The 12,356-nt window shown below is 36.7% G+C and overlaps 1 protein-coding gene across 2 annotated transcripts in view; it reads left to right on the top strand.

Annotated features, from left to right (window-relative positions):
• The window catches only part of REEP3 (receptor accessory protein 3), a 97,824-nt gene that overhangs the window by 31,456 nt on the left and 54,012 nt on the right, over positions 1-12,356 (top strand). The window lies entirely within an intron of this gene.

The following is a 12,356-nucleotide window of genomic DNA, read 5'->3' on the forward strand; positions in this document are numbered from 1 at the left end:
AGGCCGAGCAAGAAGCAGGCTCCCCCCAGGGAGTCTGATATGGGAGTCGATCCCAGGACCCCAGGATTATGACCTGAGCCAAAAGCAGATGCTCAACCACTGAGGCACCCAGGTGCCCAAGCGCTATTATAATAGAACCCAAAGTATATAATAAATATCCATGAGTTCATACTGATATAAATAATGATTGAGTAAGTGAATGGGGAAAATAGAAACATCTCCCATGCAGGAGAATTCTAAATAATGTATATAGATACTCTGCTCTCAAGGTGGTGGAATATAACTTGCCATTCCATAAACATAGGTTGTATATAGTGACTTCCTTCCAAAAAGTATGGTATGGAAAGTGGGACAGGGTTTCAGGAGGTGTTTAGTAACTTTCCTGACAAACTGCTGCAGTCAAGTGATCAAGGTTACCATCATAAGTGATGAAGTCATACTAATTGGACATACTCTTGAGGTATGATAAAGATGGCATATCATGTTTGTGATAAACTCACCAAAAACCCTTATCCCCAATCTAATCCTGACAAAAACAAAGGAAAAATCCCTGTTGAGAGTCATTCTGAAAAATACTTGACCAGCACTCCTCAAAACTATCGTCATCAAAAATAAGAAAGACTTAAACTTTGTGAGGAGCCTAGGGAGACAGGATGATTAAATGTATTGTGGTAAATAGGGTGGGATCCCAGATGGTATCCTAGAAGAGATGGATGTAGAAACTAAGCAAATCTGAATGAAGCATAGACTTTAATTAATACTAATATATTGTTAATGGTTCATCAATTGCACAAATGTTCCATTCTAATGTAAGATTTTAATAGAGGAAACTGCGTGTGTGATAGATGGGAACTATCTGTACTATTGTCACAATTTTTCTGTAAATCTAAATCTGTATTAAAATTAAATTTTTTTAGAAAGTTAAAGACTTTGTGACATTTAGTCCTAATTACTAGGTCTCCTAAATAGGGGCATTCTTTTATATAACCACAGGAATGATATCACCTAAAAAATATAACATTGGTGAGATGTTAACACCTAAAGTATAGCTCATAGCTCATATTCAAATTGCTCAAATTGTCCTAATGATGCCTCATGAAGCTGTACTGTCATTCTTAATGCAAAAGCCAAATCAAAGACAATACGTTGCATATAATTGGCATTTTTCTTTGGTGTCCTTAGTATACAACATTCCCTGATGAGGAGTTTTTTGTTTTTTGTTTTTTTTAAGATTCCATTTATTTATTCATGAGAGACACGGAGAGAGAGAGGCAGAGACATAGGCAGAGGGAGAAGCAGGCTACATGCAGGAAGCCCAATGTGGGACTTGATCCCAGGACTCCTGGATCAGGCCCAAGCCAAAGGCAGATAGATGCTCAACCGCTGAGCCACCCAGGCATCCCTGATGAGGAATTTTAACACCCCTTTCTTTAGAATGTATAAATCAACTGCCTTTTGTTTATTCACTTGTATATATTTAAGGAGCAAAAAGCAGCAGAGTCACAGTTGGTGGAGACTGATACCATCTCTCAGAAATGGAAGTAGGGCCATCCAAAACTGCTATTCATGAAACCATGTATGATGTTTCATAACAGGCAGAGGCCTTGGTAGTACCAACTATGCTGGTTTTGTGCTGTAATTACTGGTGTCAGAATTAAATTAGGTGGTGGTGTAGTTCTTGTGGCACATGTTTGCTTTCTTTTTCTGTTGGTGAGTTGCCCAAGATGATAGTATAAAGTTCTCCAATTTTCCTATACAAAAACGTCCTTAGACATTCTCTTATCAGTTGACCACCTCAAGAGAAGAGAATATGAAGAATAATTTTTCATTCTTTTATATTTAAATTACAAAAATAACCAGAACATTAAAATTTCGTTATTTTTTTGCTATACAAAATAAGAAGACCAAACCTTTCAACCTCATTAATGAGAGAGGCCATAACATGCTGGGTGCCTGAAAAGAGGGAGATTATTCTAACTCTTCAGGTAAGGCATGATAAGAAAAAAAAATCACTGAGTTGGAGATACTGGAAATACTAGAAAGATTTGAATGAATGAAATGATTTAAGAAATATAAAAACAAATGTTTTGATTTCCAAATCACTGCAAATTTACTTTTAGTTAAAAAGTTATGGGGAGTTCACAGATGTATCAGTGCTAGAAGACTTGGTGCCTAGCACATGGTATGCCATAAATGATACCTGGTTTTGTGTAATGGAGAGGAATTAAAAAATCATTTTAAAGCAGAGTATTAAGTTCACTCTAGGGTGGGTGGGGCCTGGAAGAGTTGACTCGTGTATCTATGATGTGACTGTAGTTGACTGCTGCGCTAACCCAAGCTACACAGAAGTGTCCAATGGGAGGACTTGGCAACAATTCTAGACCTGAGTTCACTTCAGGGAAGTTCACTTCATAGTCATGTGGTACCAAATGAGCTGCACAGAACAAGACAGAATCCAGATTTATGGCTTTCCTTACTCATTTGTGTAGAGGCATGTATTTTAAAAGAGAAAACTTTCCCAGCATTTTCAAAAGTGGTTTGTGTGTTCTTTTTCTTCACCAGAAGCTTTTTTTAAACCTTAGATTATAACTGAACTCTTGTTATCTTTAATGTCCATGGAGCTAATGCTAAGTTTGGGTTCCAACATATCCTGTGCTGAAGGGACTAAGTGAAGAAAGGAGCTCCTCCGAGTTCAGAGTTAACTCCAGAATCTGGGGTTGGTCAGATGATAGGAGAAATTCTTAAGCCCACCTTGTAGAGGCTTCTAACCAGTTTCGTAGGAATTGGAGCACGTATAAATGTCGACTAAAGATGCAGGTATTCCTCCATGTAGACTTGGTACACAATCAAAAAATGGCTCTCAGATATCTTTTTACACACGACAGTAGTAGTATACTGGAGGGTCAAGGTTACTTAGGTAACTTCTGAACATTGACTTCATTCAACTCGTATTGGGGATCTGCTTGCTATGGGTCATACGTCATAGGAAGGACAAAGTTTTTTGCTGTAAAGGGAAGAGCACAATTCTTAAAATTAGAAGTTTTGTGTTTATTATGTTTTGGGTTTGACACTTGTTGGATGCTTAATTCAGAAGTTCCTTATTGCCTCTGAGCCTTATGTTTATCATCTAGGAGTTTATTTGTAGTGACAGTAAAATTACACCTGGTGCACTGGAGAACACTGTAGATTGGTTCATGTAGCTAAAAAATGATGGCCCCCACATTCTGTGCAACTCTCTGCCCACAGGATGCAAAGTAACTTCAGTGCTTCACGGGTTTCCAGCCCTCGTTTCTGTAGTGTACTCTGTTGAGTTCAGCATACTTTTTAAACATTGCTCTTTGGTTTGGGTCTACCACATAGTAGGCCCTAGTGGTGAGAAGGGGTGGGGGTGGCTTAGGGAAGAGAGTGAGAGGATGAAGTACAAGTCTGATTTGCTGTGGACCAATTTCTTTCCCCTAGTGTTATCTTTAGCTTTCCTCTTAGAGAAGAAATGAGAAACTCTGAAGTAAAATTAGAAGTTCAGCTCTGACAACATGAAAATTCCAAGCTTCCTAGTGCTTGATGACTATAATTAAAACATGTATAAGGTCTTTCAAAGGAATTTTTACTGTCTTTAGCTCTCCTTGGCAGTTTTAAACTTGTATCATTGGTTACAGAATTCAGAATTTGGGGTTTTCTCATGGGTTTGGCTTTTTCTTTCTGTATGTAATTTTCATAATTTTCTTTAAGACTGTAGCTACCTGATGGCCACTTAACTGTTGTTTTCCTGAATGAGAATTCTCTACTAGCAGAGATTCTTAGCAACAAATCTTTCTCGAAATTTTTGTAGGACAGAAGTTACGTCTTATTTTGGCAGTGATCATACACAATATTTTGCTCCACAATGGCTGCTTAAACAGTGGCATAATGACTCAAGTAGGAAGAATATACTAGATACAGCAGTTATTATTGGGCCTTGCACTGTTTGTAATCATTTGGCCTTAAACAGGCATAAATTCATTATCTTCAAAGATTAAATTAATTTTTTTAAGATTTTATTTATTTATTCATTAGAATACACAGAGAGGAGAAAGAGAGAGGCAGAGACACAGGCAGAGGGAGAAGCAAGCTCCATGCAGGGAGCCTGACATGGTACTCAATCCCGGGTCTCCAGGATCATGCCCTGGGCTGAAGGCGGCGCTAAACCGCTGAGCCACCGGGGCTGCCCCAAAGATTAAATTTAAATATTAATTTTATTTAATTATTAGATGTTAAGCTTTAGTATGTTGTAACTCTTCCTCTTTTCCCTTATATTCTTATATTTTAGTGTCTGAGTAAGGATAGAGTTTGGCAAAAGTCAAGATAACCTATAGTTATTTTAATATTACTTTAAAAAATTCAGTTAGACCGAAACCAGCTTACCGTACTGACAACATATTGCTTAATCATAATCAGTTTTAATCCAAAACCAACCTAAGAATATTGTCACACCTTAGGTTTGCTGAAGATGCAGAACTCAAAAATTCAAATTCTTGGGCCTCACTTCCAAAAGATTCTCATTCCCAATTGATTCTTCTACTAGACACATTTTGGAGCTAAGCCATTTGTAGAGGATGCTTGTTAAATAATTGGAAGGGGGATCCCTGGGTGGCGCAGTGGTTTGGTGCCTGCCTTTGGCCCAGTGTGCGATCCTGGAGACCCGGGATCGAATCCCACGTCGGGCTCCCAGGGCATGGAGCCTGCTTCTCCCTCTGCCTATGTCTCTGCCTCTCTCTCTCTCTCTCTCTCTCTCTCTCTGTGTGTGTGACTATCATAAATAAATACATAAATACATAAATACATAAATACATAAATAAATGGAAAGGGGGCTGCCTGGGTGGTTCAGACGGTTAAGGGTCCAACTCTTGATTTTTGGCTCAGTTCAGGTCATGAACTCAGGGTTCTGGTATTGACTAGGGCTCGAGGCTGAGTGTGGAGCCTGCCTAAGATTCTCTCCCTCTGTACCCTCCCAACCTATGCACACACACTCTCACGTTCTCTCTCAAAAAAAAAAAAAAAAGAAAAAAAGTTCAGAAGGTCTTGAGGATTCCTCAGAAGATTCTGCAATCATTGGAATTAAGTTCTCTAAGGACAACTTAATTATACTTGTCTTTTATTCACATCTGTTTTATTTGAAGTTCCTAAGAAAGATTTCCTCTGGAAGAAAAATACTGCTTTGGAAAAAGTCATGAAACTATTATTGTAAGCTAGACTGTTTCTAGAATACCTTATCATTTAAGGTTCTGATCCTATTTTGAAAATTCACAAGAGTTTTTGTCCATATTAGAGACCTAATATTCAAACAGAGTTGAAGTGAATTGTAAAGGGCAGAAGACGTTTGCCCTTTTACTCTATCTCACATGCAGCCCTTTATAAACTTGATTGCCATAATAACCTGCCTTTTTATTATTTCAGTAAATTCTGTGAATACCCTGTATATACATGTTTCCTGGTTTTTCTGATACTATAGTTTCCCCTGGCTAAAACACACATGCACTGGTGTGCTGGTAAGGCTTAGCTACTGGGGGAAAGATGACTGATTCCTCTCATTTGCTAATTTCCCTGATGCAAATTCTCCCTATGATAATGGCCTGGGCTGAAGGCGACGCTAAACCGCTGAGCCACTCGGGCTGCCCAGGAATAATATTTTTATCAGATGGAAGGTCATCATTTTCTCAAAGAATGCCAAACGCTACATTGTACTGAGTTCCAGTGTAAATCTCATACGTGAAAATTCATATGTAGGGATCCTAATAGACGATGCCCTTGACACTATTCCTCTAGTATTTATAGCTTGGGTTTCATATGGCTGTTTCCTGTACTTCAAGAAAAAATAAGAAGGTGATCTTAAAAAGCATCTCAGTTGAAATGGCTTTTCCTCAAAGGGAGACAGGTATAACAGTCTAAACTGTCATCTTCCTGTTCCTAAAATAAAACCAGGTGGTCTTGATTCAAATTTGGAATGACACCTTCTAAAGGAATAAAGATGGAGAATGAGGATGACAAAAGATGGCAAATAAATCTACTCAGCTTCTGTCCTGTGTTGAAGAGGATTCTGAGACCAGGGTCAGCAGAAAGGAGTAGAGCGATTGACCAGCAATCTGTCTGGGTCACAGAAATGGAGAATAGCAGAGAAACTTCGCACATTTGCCATCCTTACACTGTTTTATATAAATTTCACTGGTCGGGACACCTGGGTGGCTCAGCGGTTGAGCGTCTGCCTTCGGCCCAGGGCCTGATCCTGAAGTCCCAGGATTGAGTCCCACATCAGGCTCCCTGCATGGAGCCTGCTTCTCCCTCTGCCTGTGTCTCTGCCTCTCTCTCTCTCTGTCTGTCTCTCTCTCTCTCTGTCTCTCATGAATAAATAAATAAAATCTTTATAAAAATAAATAAATAGATAAATAAAAATAAATTTCACTGGTCTTAGTCTCTAGTGTAAGGTGGATTACAGACAAATGAGGCTTATAGTCTTTTTTTTTTTAAGATTATGTATTTAAGTAATCTCCAAATCCAACGTGGATCTTGAACTTAACAACCCTGAGATCAAAAGTGGCACACTCTACTGACTGAGCCAGCTCGGTGCCTCTAGAGTCTTTGATAAGGGCCTAGAGTGTTGTTATTTTGTATTGCTCTTTATAAGAGTATATGCAGTATCTATGTTAATTGTGACTGACTAATCCTAACAGCCTGATCCATCTGTCTTCCATCATTCTGAAATTTGATTCTATAGTTTCTTTGTTGATTTACTATTTGGTATCCCATTTTAGCTCATCTCTAGTCTCCTTGAGTTGTTTTCAGTTTTTTAGTCTAATAGAACACTGTCATTACTATTTTTTTGTTTGGGAGTAGGATTCTAAAATCAATAGAATGAGGAGAATTTGCCAGGCAATTCCTATTGTCTCATTATGCATTAGTATCAGATAGTTCAGATTATCAGCAATGAGCTATTTGTTGCATGTACTTTTTAATGAACTACAATTTAAGTCCTTTTATATTTTAAAGGAAATTTATCTAAAGACAATCTTAAGGGAAATTAAAATAGTTTAGAAATGTTAATATTGTTAGCTGTAATGTTTTGGGATTTTTTTTTTAGTAATGATACACTGCATGACTATTCTAATCCATATCTTAGAAACCGTTCATCTGTTGAAAAAAAATGCCTACTATCTGATGTTTCTAATTCTATTAAAAATAGTTCTGAAGTGAATATTTCCCTATAAGAATATAAATTGATGCTACTTTTCTAAAGAGCAGTATAAGTAATATATAACAAAACGCTTGAAATTTCAAATCCTTTGACCTAGTTATTCTGCTTGCAGAAAGTCATTAGGAAATAAACACGGATTTTTAAATTTTTTTTTTTTATTTATTTATGATAGTCACAGAGAGAGAGAGAGGAGGCGCAGAGACAGGCAGAGGGAGAAGCAGGCTCCATGCACCGGGAGCCCGATGTGGGATTCGATCCTGGGTCTCCAGGATCGCGCCCTGGGCCAAAGGCAGGCGCCAAACCGCTGCGCCACCCAGGGATCCCAACACTGATTTTTAAATGTGGATTTTGGAATCAGAGTGCATGCTTTGAATCCAGACAGTAAACTTACAAGGTGTCTAACATTAGTTTAACTTCTATCAGCCTCAGTCTTCACATCTGTAAAATAGGTATGAAAATAGTACCTATCTCTGGGTATGATTGTGACAGTTAGATGCAGCAATATATGGAAAGTGCTTAATATCCTGCCTACTATAAATGTCAGTAGAAATTGCTGTTTTTAGTAATCATAGAAGGATTATTCATCATAGCATTCATTAAAATAGTAAAGACAGGAAAGGATTTAAATGATTTTCATCCATATGAGGGAATATTATACCGTGTAGTTTTTAAAATGACGTTCTTTAAGGATACGTATAAAGATGTAAGGAAATGCTCATAATACCACATTTAGTGAAAAGGCAGGATAAAAGTCTATATGCTCTAAGATATCAGTTAATTATGTTTTAAATAGGTTTTGAAATATATTTCCCTAAAATATTGTCTTTAAGTATGTTAACTCTGTTATAAAATGGTTTTTCTTAAGATATTGTAGAAAAAACCGGAAAATACCAAATGTTAAAGATCATTGTTAGTCATTCTTAGAACTGGGTGATAGGTATAGGGGGATTATTATTAGTACCATTGTTTCTATACTGTAGGCTTTCATTTTTCATAATCATTTATTAAAAGAATGACTATAATAAAGTTTAAATCCTTAGAATTAGTGTTTTGTAACTTGTTTAGATATAAATTAACCCTTGGTCAATTTGATTATTAAACTTCTATTGGTGCTTTAAGATTTTTAAGGCATTTTAGAGAATGACAGGTCAGACTTCAGAATGTTTGCTAAAAATTATGACAAATATAAATGTTTGAATGGCATTTAACAAAAAAGATCATTCAGTTAATGGAATTACCAGTGATTTTCTTTCTTTCTTTCTTTCTTTCTTTCTTTCTTTCTTTCTTTCTTTCTTTTTTTTTTTTTTTTTACTATTTTATATCTTCTAAAAATTATAGAGTAAGCTTTGTTTAGGATCTTAATTAGGAAAAGCTTTAATCAATTTTTAATGAAATATTGATAACTTATGTGTTAAGGACATTATTCTAGTACTAAGAGCACTCTTACTAGTTGCTTCTAAGACTTATTTTTGAACAATGCTGTTCTTCTCTAAGACAGTTTTGGCGAAGGATGGATTTATGTCTGAACATCTGTCCAGAAAATAGCTATTTCAATTATTTTCCATATATGAAATATGATACAAGGGCCATCTCTATTATACACTTGCATAAAAATTTTTTAAATAGTACAAACTTTTCAATATAGCCAGTATACATAGAGAAAACTTTACCCCCATGGGAGGAAAAGGTATCGTGAGTATTTTGGCAAAGTTTTACCTCTTTAAGCAGAAAAAAAGATTAAGAGGAAATGAGTAACTATTTGTTTTTTGCCTCTATAACTGAAACAGTGTTCAAATTTATAGGTGAATTTTATTTGTAGCAAACACTTTCTTTACAAACCATGAGTTTATCTTGTAGGTGGCCTTTTAAAATAAACTATTTGATTTTATACACTGTGCATCATGCTTTGGCTTTATGCCTGACCTCCCAGGTTGCAAACATCCAGAGTAGGACCCAATATTAAAGAAACCAGAAGAAAAACAACACCTAGAAAATATTACAGATGTTAGTAATAAATTACTCAGTAATATTCACATTAGAGCAGTAATAAATTATGATAGTGGTGACCCTTAAAAATTGTCTCACTGTTTACTAAGACATTTAATCCTTCCCATGTTCCGAATGAAATGCATTTTTTTTTCCTACTCTTAACAAGAGTTAGGTGCTAGGGGATATTGTGTTTATTCATTTGAGTGATTGTATTCAATACAGAGGTTAAAAAAAATAAAGCAAAGCACCTATATACAAAGTATCAACTAGTACCAAATCCTTACTGTATGTGAGAAAATTATGTTTTAGAAGTCAGTTACATTATAAAATATAATCTAGAATATACTAAAGGCAAATGATTAATCCTGACAAATTCTAAAATTCAAAACAATTTAGAAGTCTATGGAGGAGTAGCAGTCTCGAAGGGAAAAAGAGGCATTAATTGAGCAAAAAATAAATAAATAATAAAAAGAAGCATATTGAGGAAACCATGTTGGAGCAGATGGTTTATATGAGGAAGAGATTTTCAAATTATGTTCTTGATGAGCCACCACCACAGGGGCTGGTCAACAAGGCTAGGTAAGGAGGCCAGCTATTGAAGTGTTTAAGCAAAGACAATCCAGTAAGATATATTGGGGAGATTGATTTGACATTGGAGCCAGAGGCATGTGTTGGGAAATAATTGGGAAAATAATTCAGCTAAGTCAAATGAAATGGCATGAGCCTAAATGTATCATTGGCCATGGGTTTGAAAATAAAATAGGAAGATAGATGCCTGGACTCTCACAAAGGAAAAACCAATAAAACTGGGTTGGAGTTTGGATGGATATTATAGCAGAAAAAAGGTGGAGTCAAAGATCCATACAGTGATAGAAGTGAAGAGTCTCGTGTTAAATTTAAATCTAGTGATACAAGATGACGTGGGACTATGGAAGATAATCAATTGTATCCAAATTCTAAAGGAAAATACAAACTGGGCTGAAATTAAATTGAATATTTAAACTAGAACTATGAAGGCTAACTGTGGGACTTGTACCTTGTGTCAGCAGTGGGAATGAACACAGCAGACCTAGAAATTGTGTTTTGGTTGACACCCCAGTTCATAAGGTTTGTTGCTTCCTCAGAACTCACTAGGCTGGATAGCCCCTCTGCCTTTTAGGGGTTGCCCTGTGTTGAATCGTAAAGCCCTAGGTTCTGTGACAGGCTAAAAATCCCGTATCCAGAGTCTGGATTGGCTTCTGCTGAAGTAGCCTTCCCAGGGTAGTGTTGTAAATAAGGCAGAGATTGTCAATGATGTGGCTTCTACTTGGTAAAGATAAAATCCCCAGCAGAAGACTTGGTATTCCTTTGAGCTGGTGACAACAGCACCAAACTCAGAGTTCATCTTTGTGAGGAATAACAAAGTCAACAGGTATTTACTATACCTCTCCCACCAAAAAATAAATTATAAATGGACTAAAAATATAGAAGTGTAGATAATCACTTGCAGTGTAAGAAAAGCTTGTTTAATATAAATGCAAACACCTATTTAATATAAAACTTCATAAATATCGGTATTATAGGCTGAATTGTATCCCCCTCCCAAATTCATATGTTGAGGTCCTAAGAATGTAACTGTATTTGGAGATAAAAGATTAAAGAAAGTGATTAAGTTAAAATGAGATCTTTGAGGTATCTTAATACAATGTGACCAGGTATTCTTCTAAGATAAGAAGGTTACACAGACCAAGGGATGACTATGTGAGGACACAGTGAGAAAGTGGCCATTTCAATCCAAGAAGAAAGGTCTCAAAAGAAACGAAACCCACCAGCACCTTGCTCTTGACCTTCTAGCCTCCTGTAAGAAAATAAATACCTATTGCTTAAGCCATACAATCTGTGGTATTTATTTAACAGCCCAACAAACTTTCTTCAACACATTTTATCAATATGTAAATAATACCGAAACAGCATCACACAACAATAATATCAAAACGACCTAGGGATCCTTGGGTGGCTCAGCAGTTTAGTGCCTGCCTTTGGGGCAGGGCGTGATCCTGGAGACCCCGGGATCGAGTCCCACATCGGGCTCCCTGCATGGAGCCTGCTTCTCCCTCTGCCTGTGTCTCTGCCTCTCTCTCTCTCTCTCTCTCTCATGAATAAATAAATAAAATCTTTTAAAAAAATAAAAGACCTATAAACAATATCAAAAGATAATAAGAACATAGACAAATATTGTTTAATCTGCAAAATAGAGAAGGACCTAGAACCTACAACACTCCAGTAACAGTGAACATATGTAGCACCCAGAACTTGATCTTAAATACCATTCTCCAGTGAAAGGAACCAAGACTCCTTGGAGAAATGACTGATTCTAGGAATGAGGCAGGATATACATTGGATGAGCCTGGGCATCATATAGTGCCAGAAAGTAGCAAATTGTTAAAAAAAAAAAAAAACCCTCACAATTATACATCTGTCAAAGGGACACAGGAAAGAACTGAAAGATCTGTGTTCAAAGCCTTAGCAACAAAATGAAGTATTACTGTATTAGAACCCAAAGTATAGTATTGATATAAGTAAATCATTGAAGAAATAAATGGAGAATAGATAATGTCCAAGGCAGAAAAATTTCAAATGATTCATGTAGATACTCCACTCAAGAAAGTGGAACTAATTCCCTATTCAGGTATGGCCTGTGCATAGCAGCTTCCTTCCCAAGAACACAGCATGAACAGGTATGGGGTAGGGGGTAACCTTACAGTGAAGTCTGACAAACACTACTCAGCCTGGTGGTCAAGGTTAACATCAACAGTGATAAATCATACTGATAGTATGTCCTTGATATCATAAGATGAAATGATACTTTACCTCCTGTACTCCTCCTCCTGAAAACCCATACCTCAGTTTAATCATAAGAAGAGCAGCAAATTCCAGTGCAGGGATCTCCTCCAATATTCTTCACCAATACTCAAAACTGTTGCACTCATTTCCCAAGGAAAGTCTGAGAACCTTTTTTTTTTTTTTTTAACCCAAGAGGACCTAAGGAGACATGATAAATAAATATAATGTGTTGTCCTAGATGGGACCTTGGGACAGAAAGGATGGTAAGTAAAAACTAAAGAAATCAGAATAGAGTATGTACTTCAGTTAGTAATATATC

This window comes from Canis lupus, chromosome 4 (genome assembly GCF_003254725.2).
Source record: "Canis lupus dingo isolate Sandy chromosome 4, ASM325472v2, whole genome shotgun sequence".
NCBI classification, from domain to species: domain Eukaryota; kingdom Metazoa; phylum Chordata; class Mammalia; order Carnivora; family Canidae; genus Canis; species Canis lupus.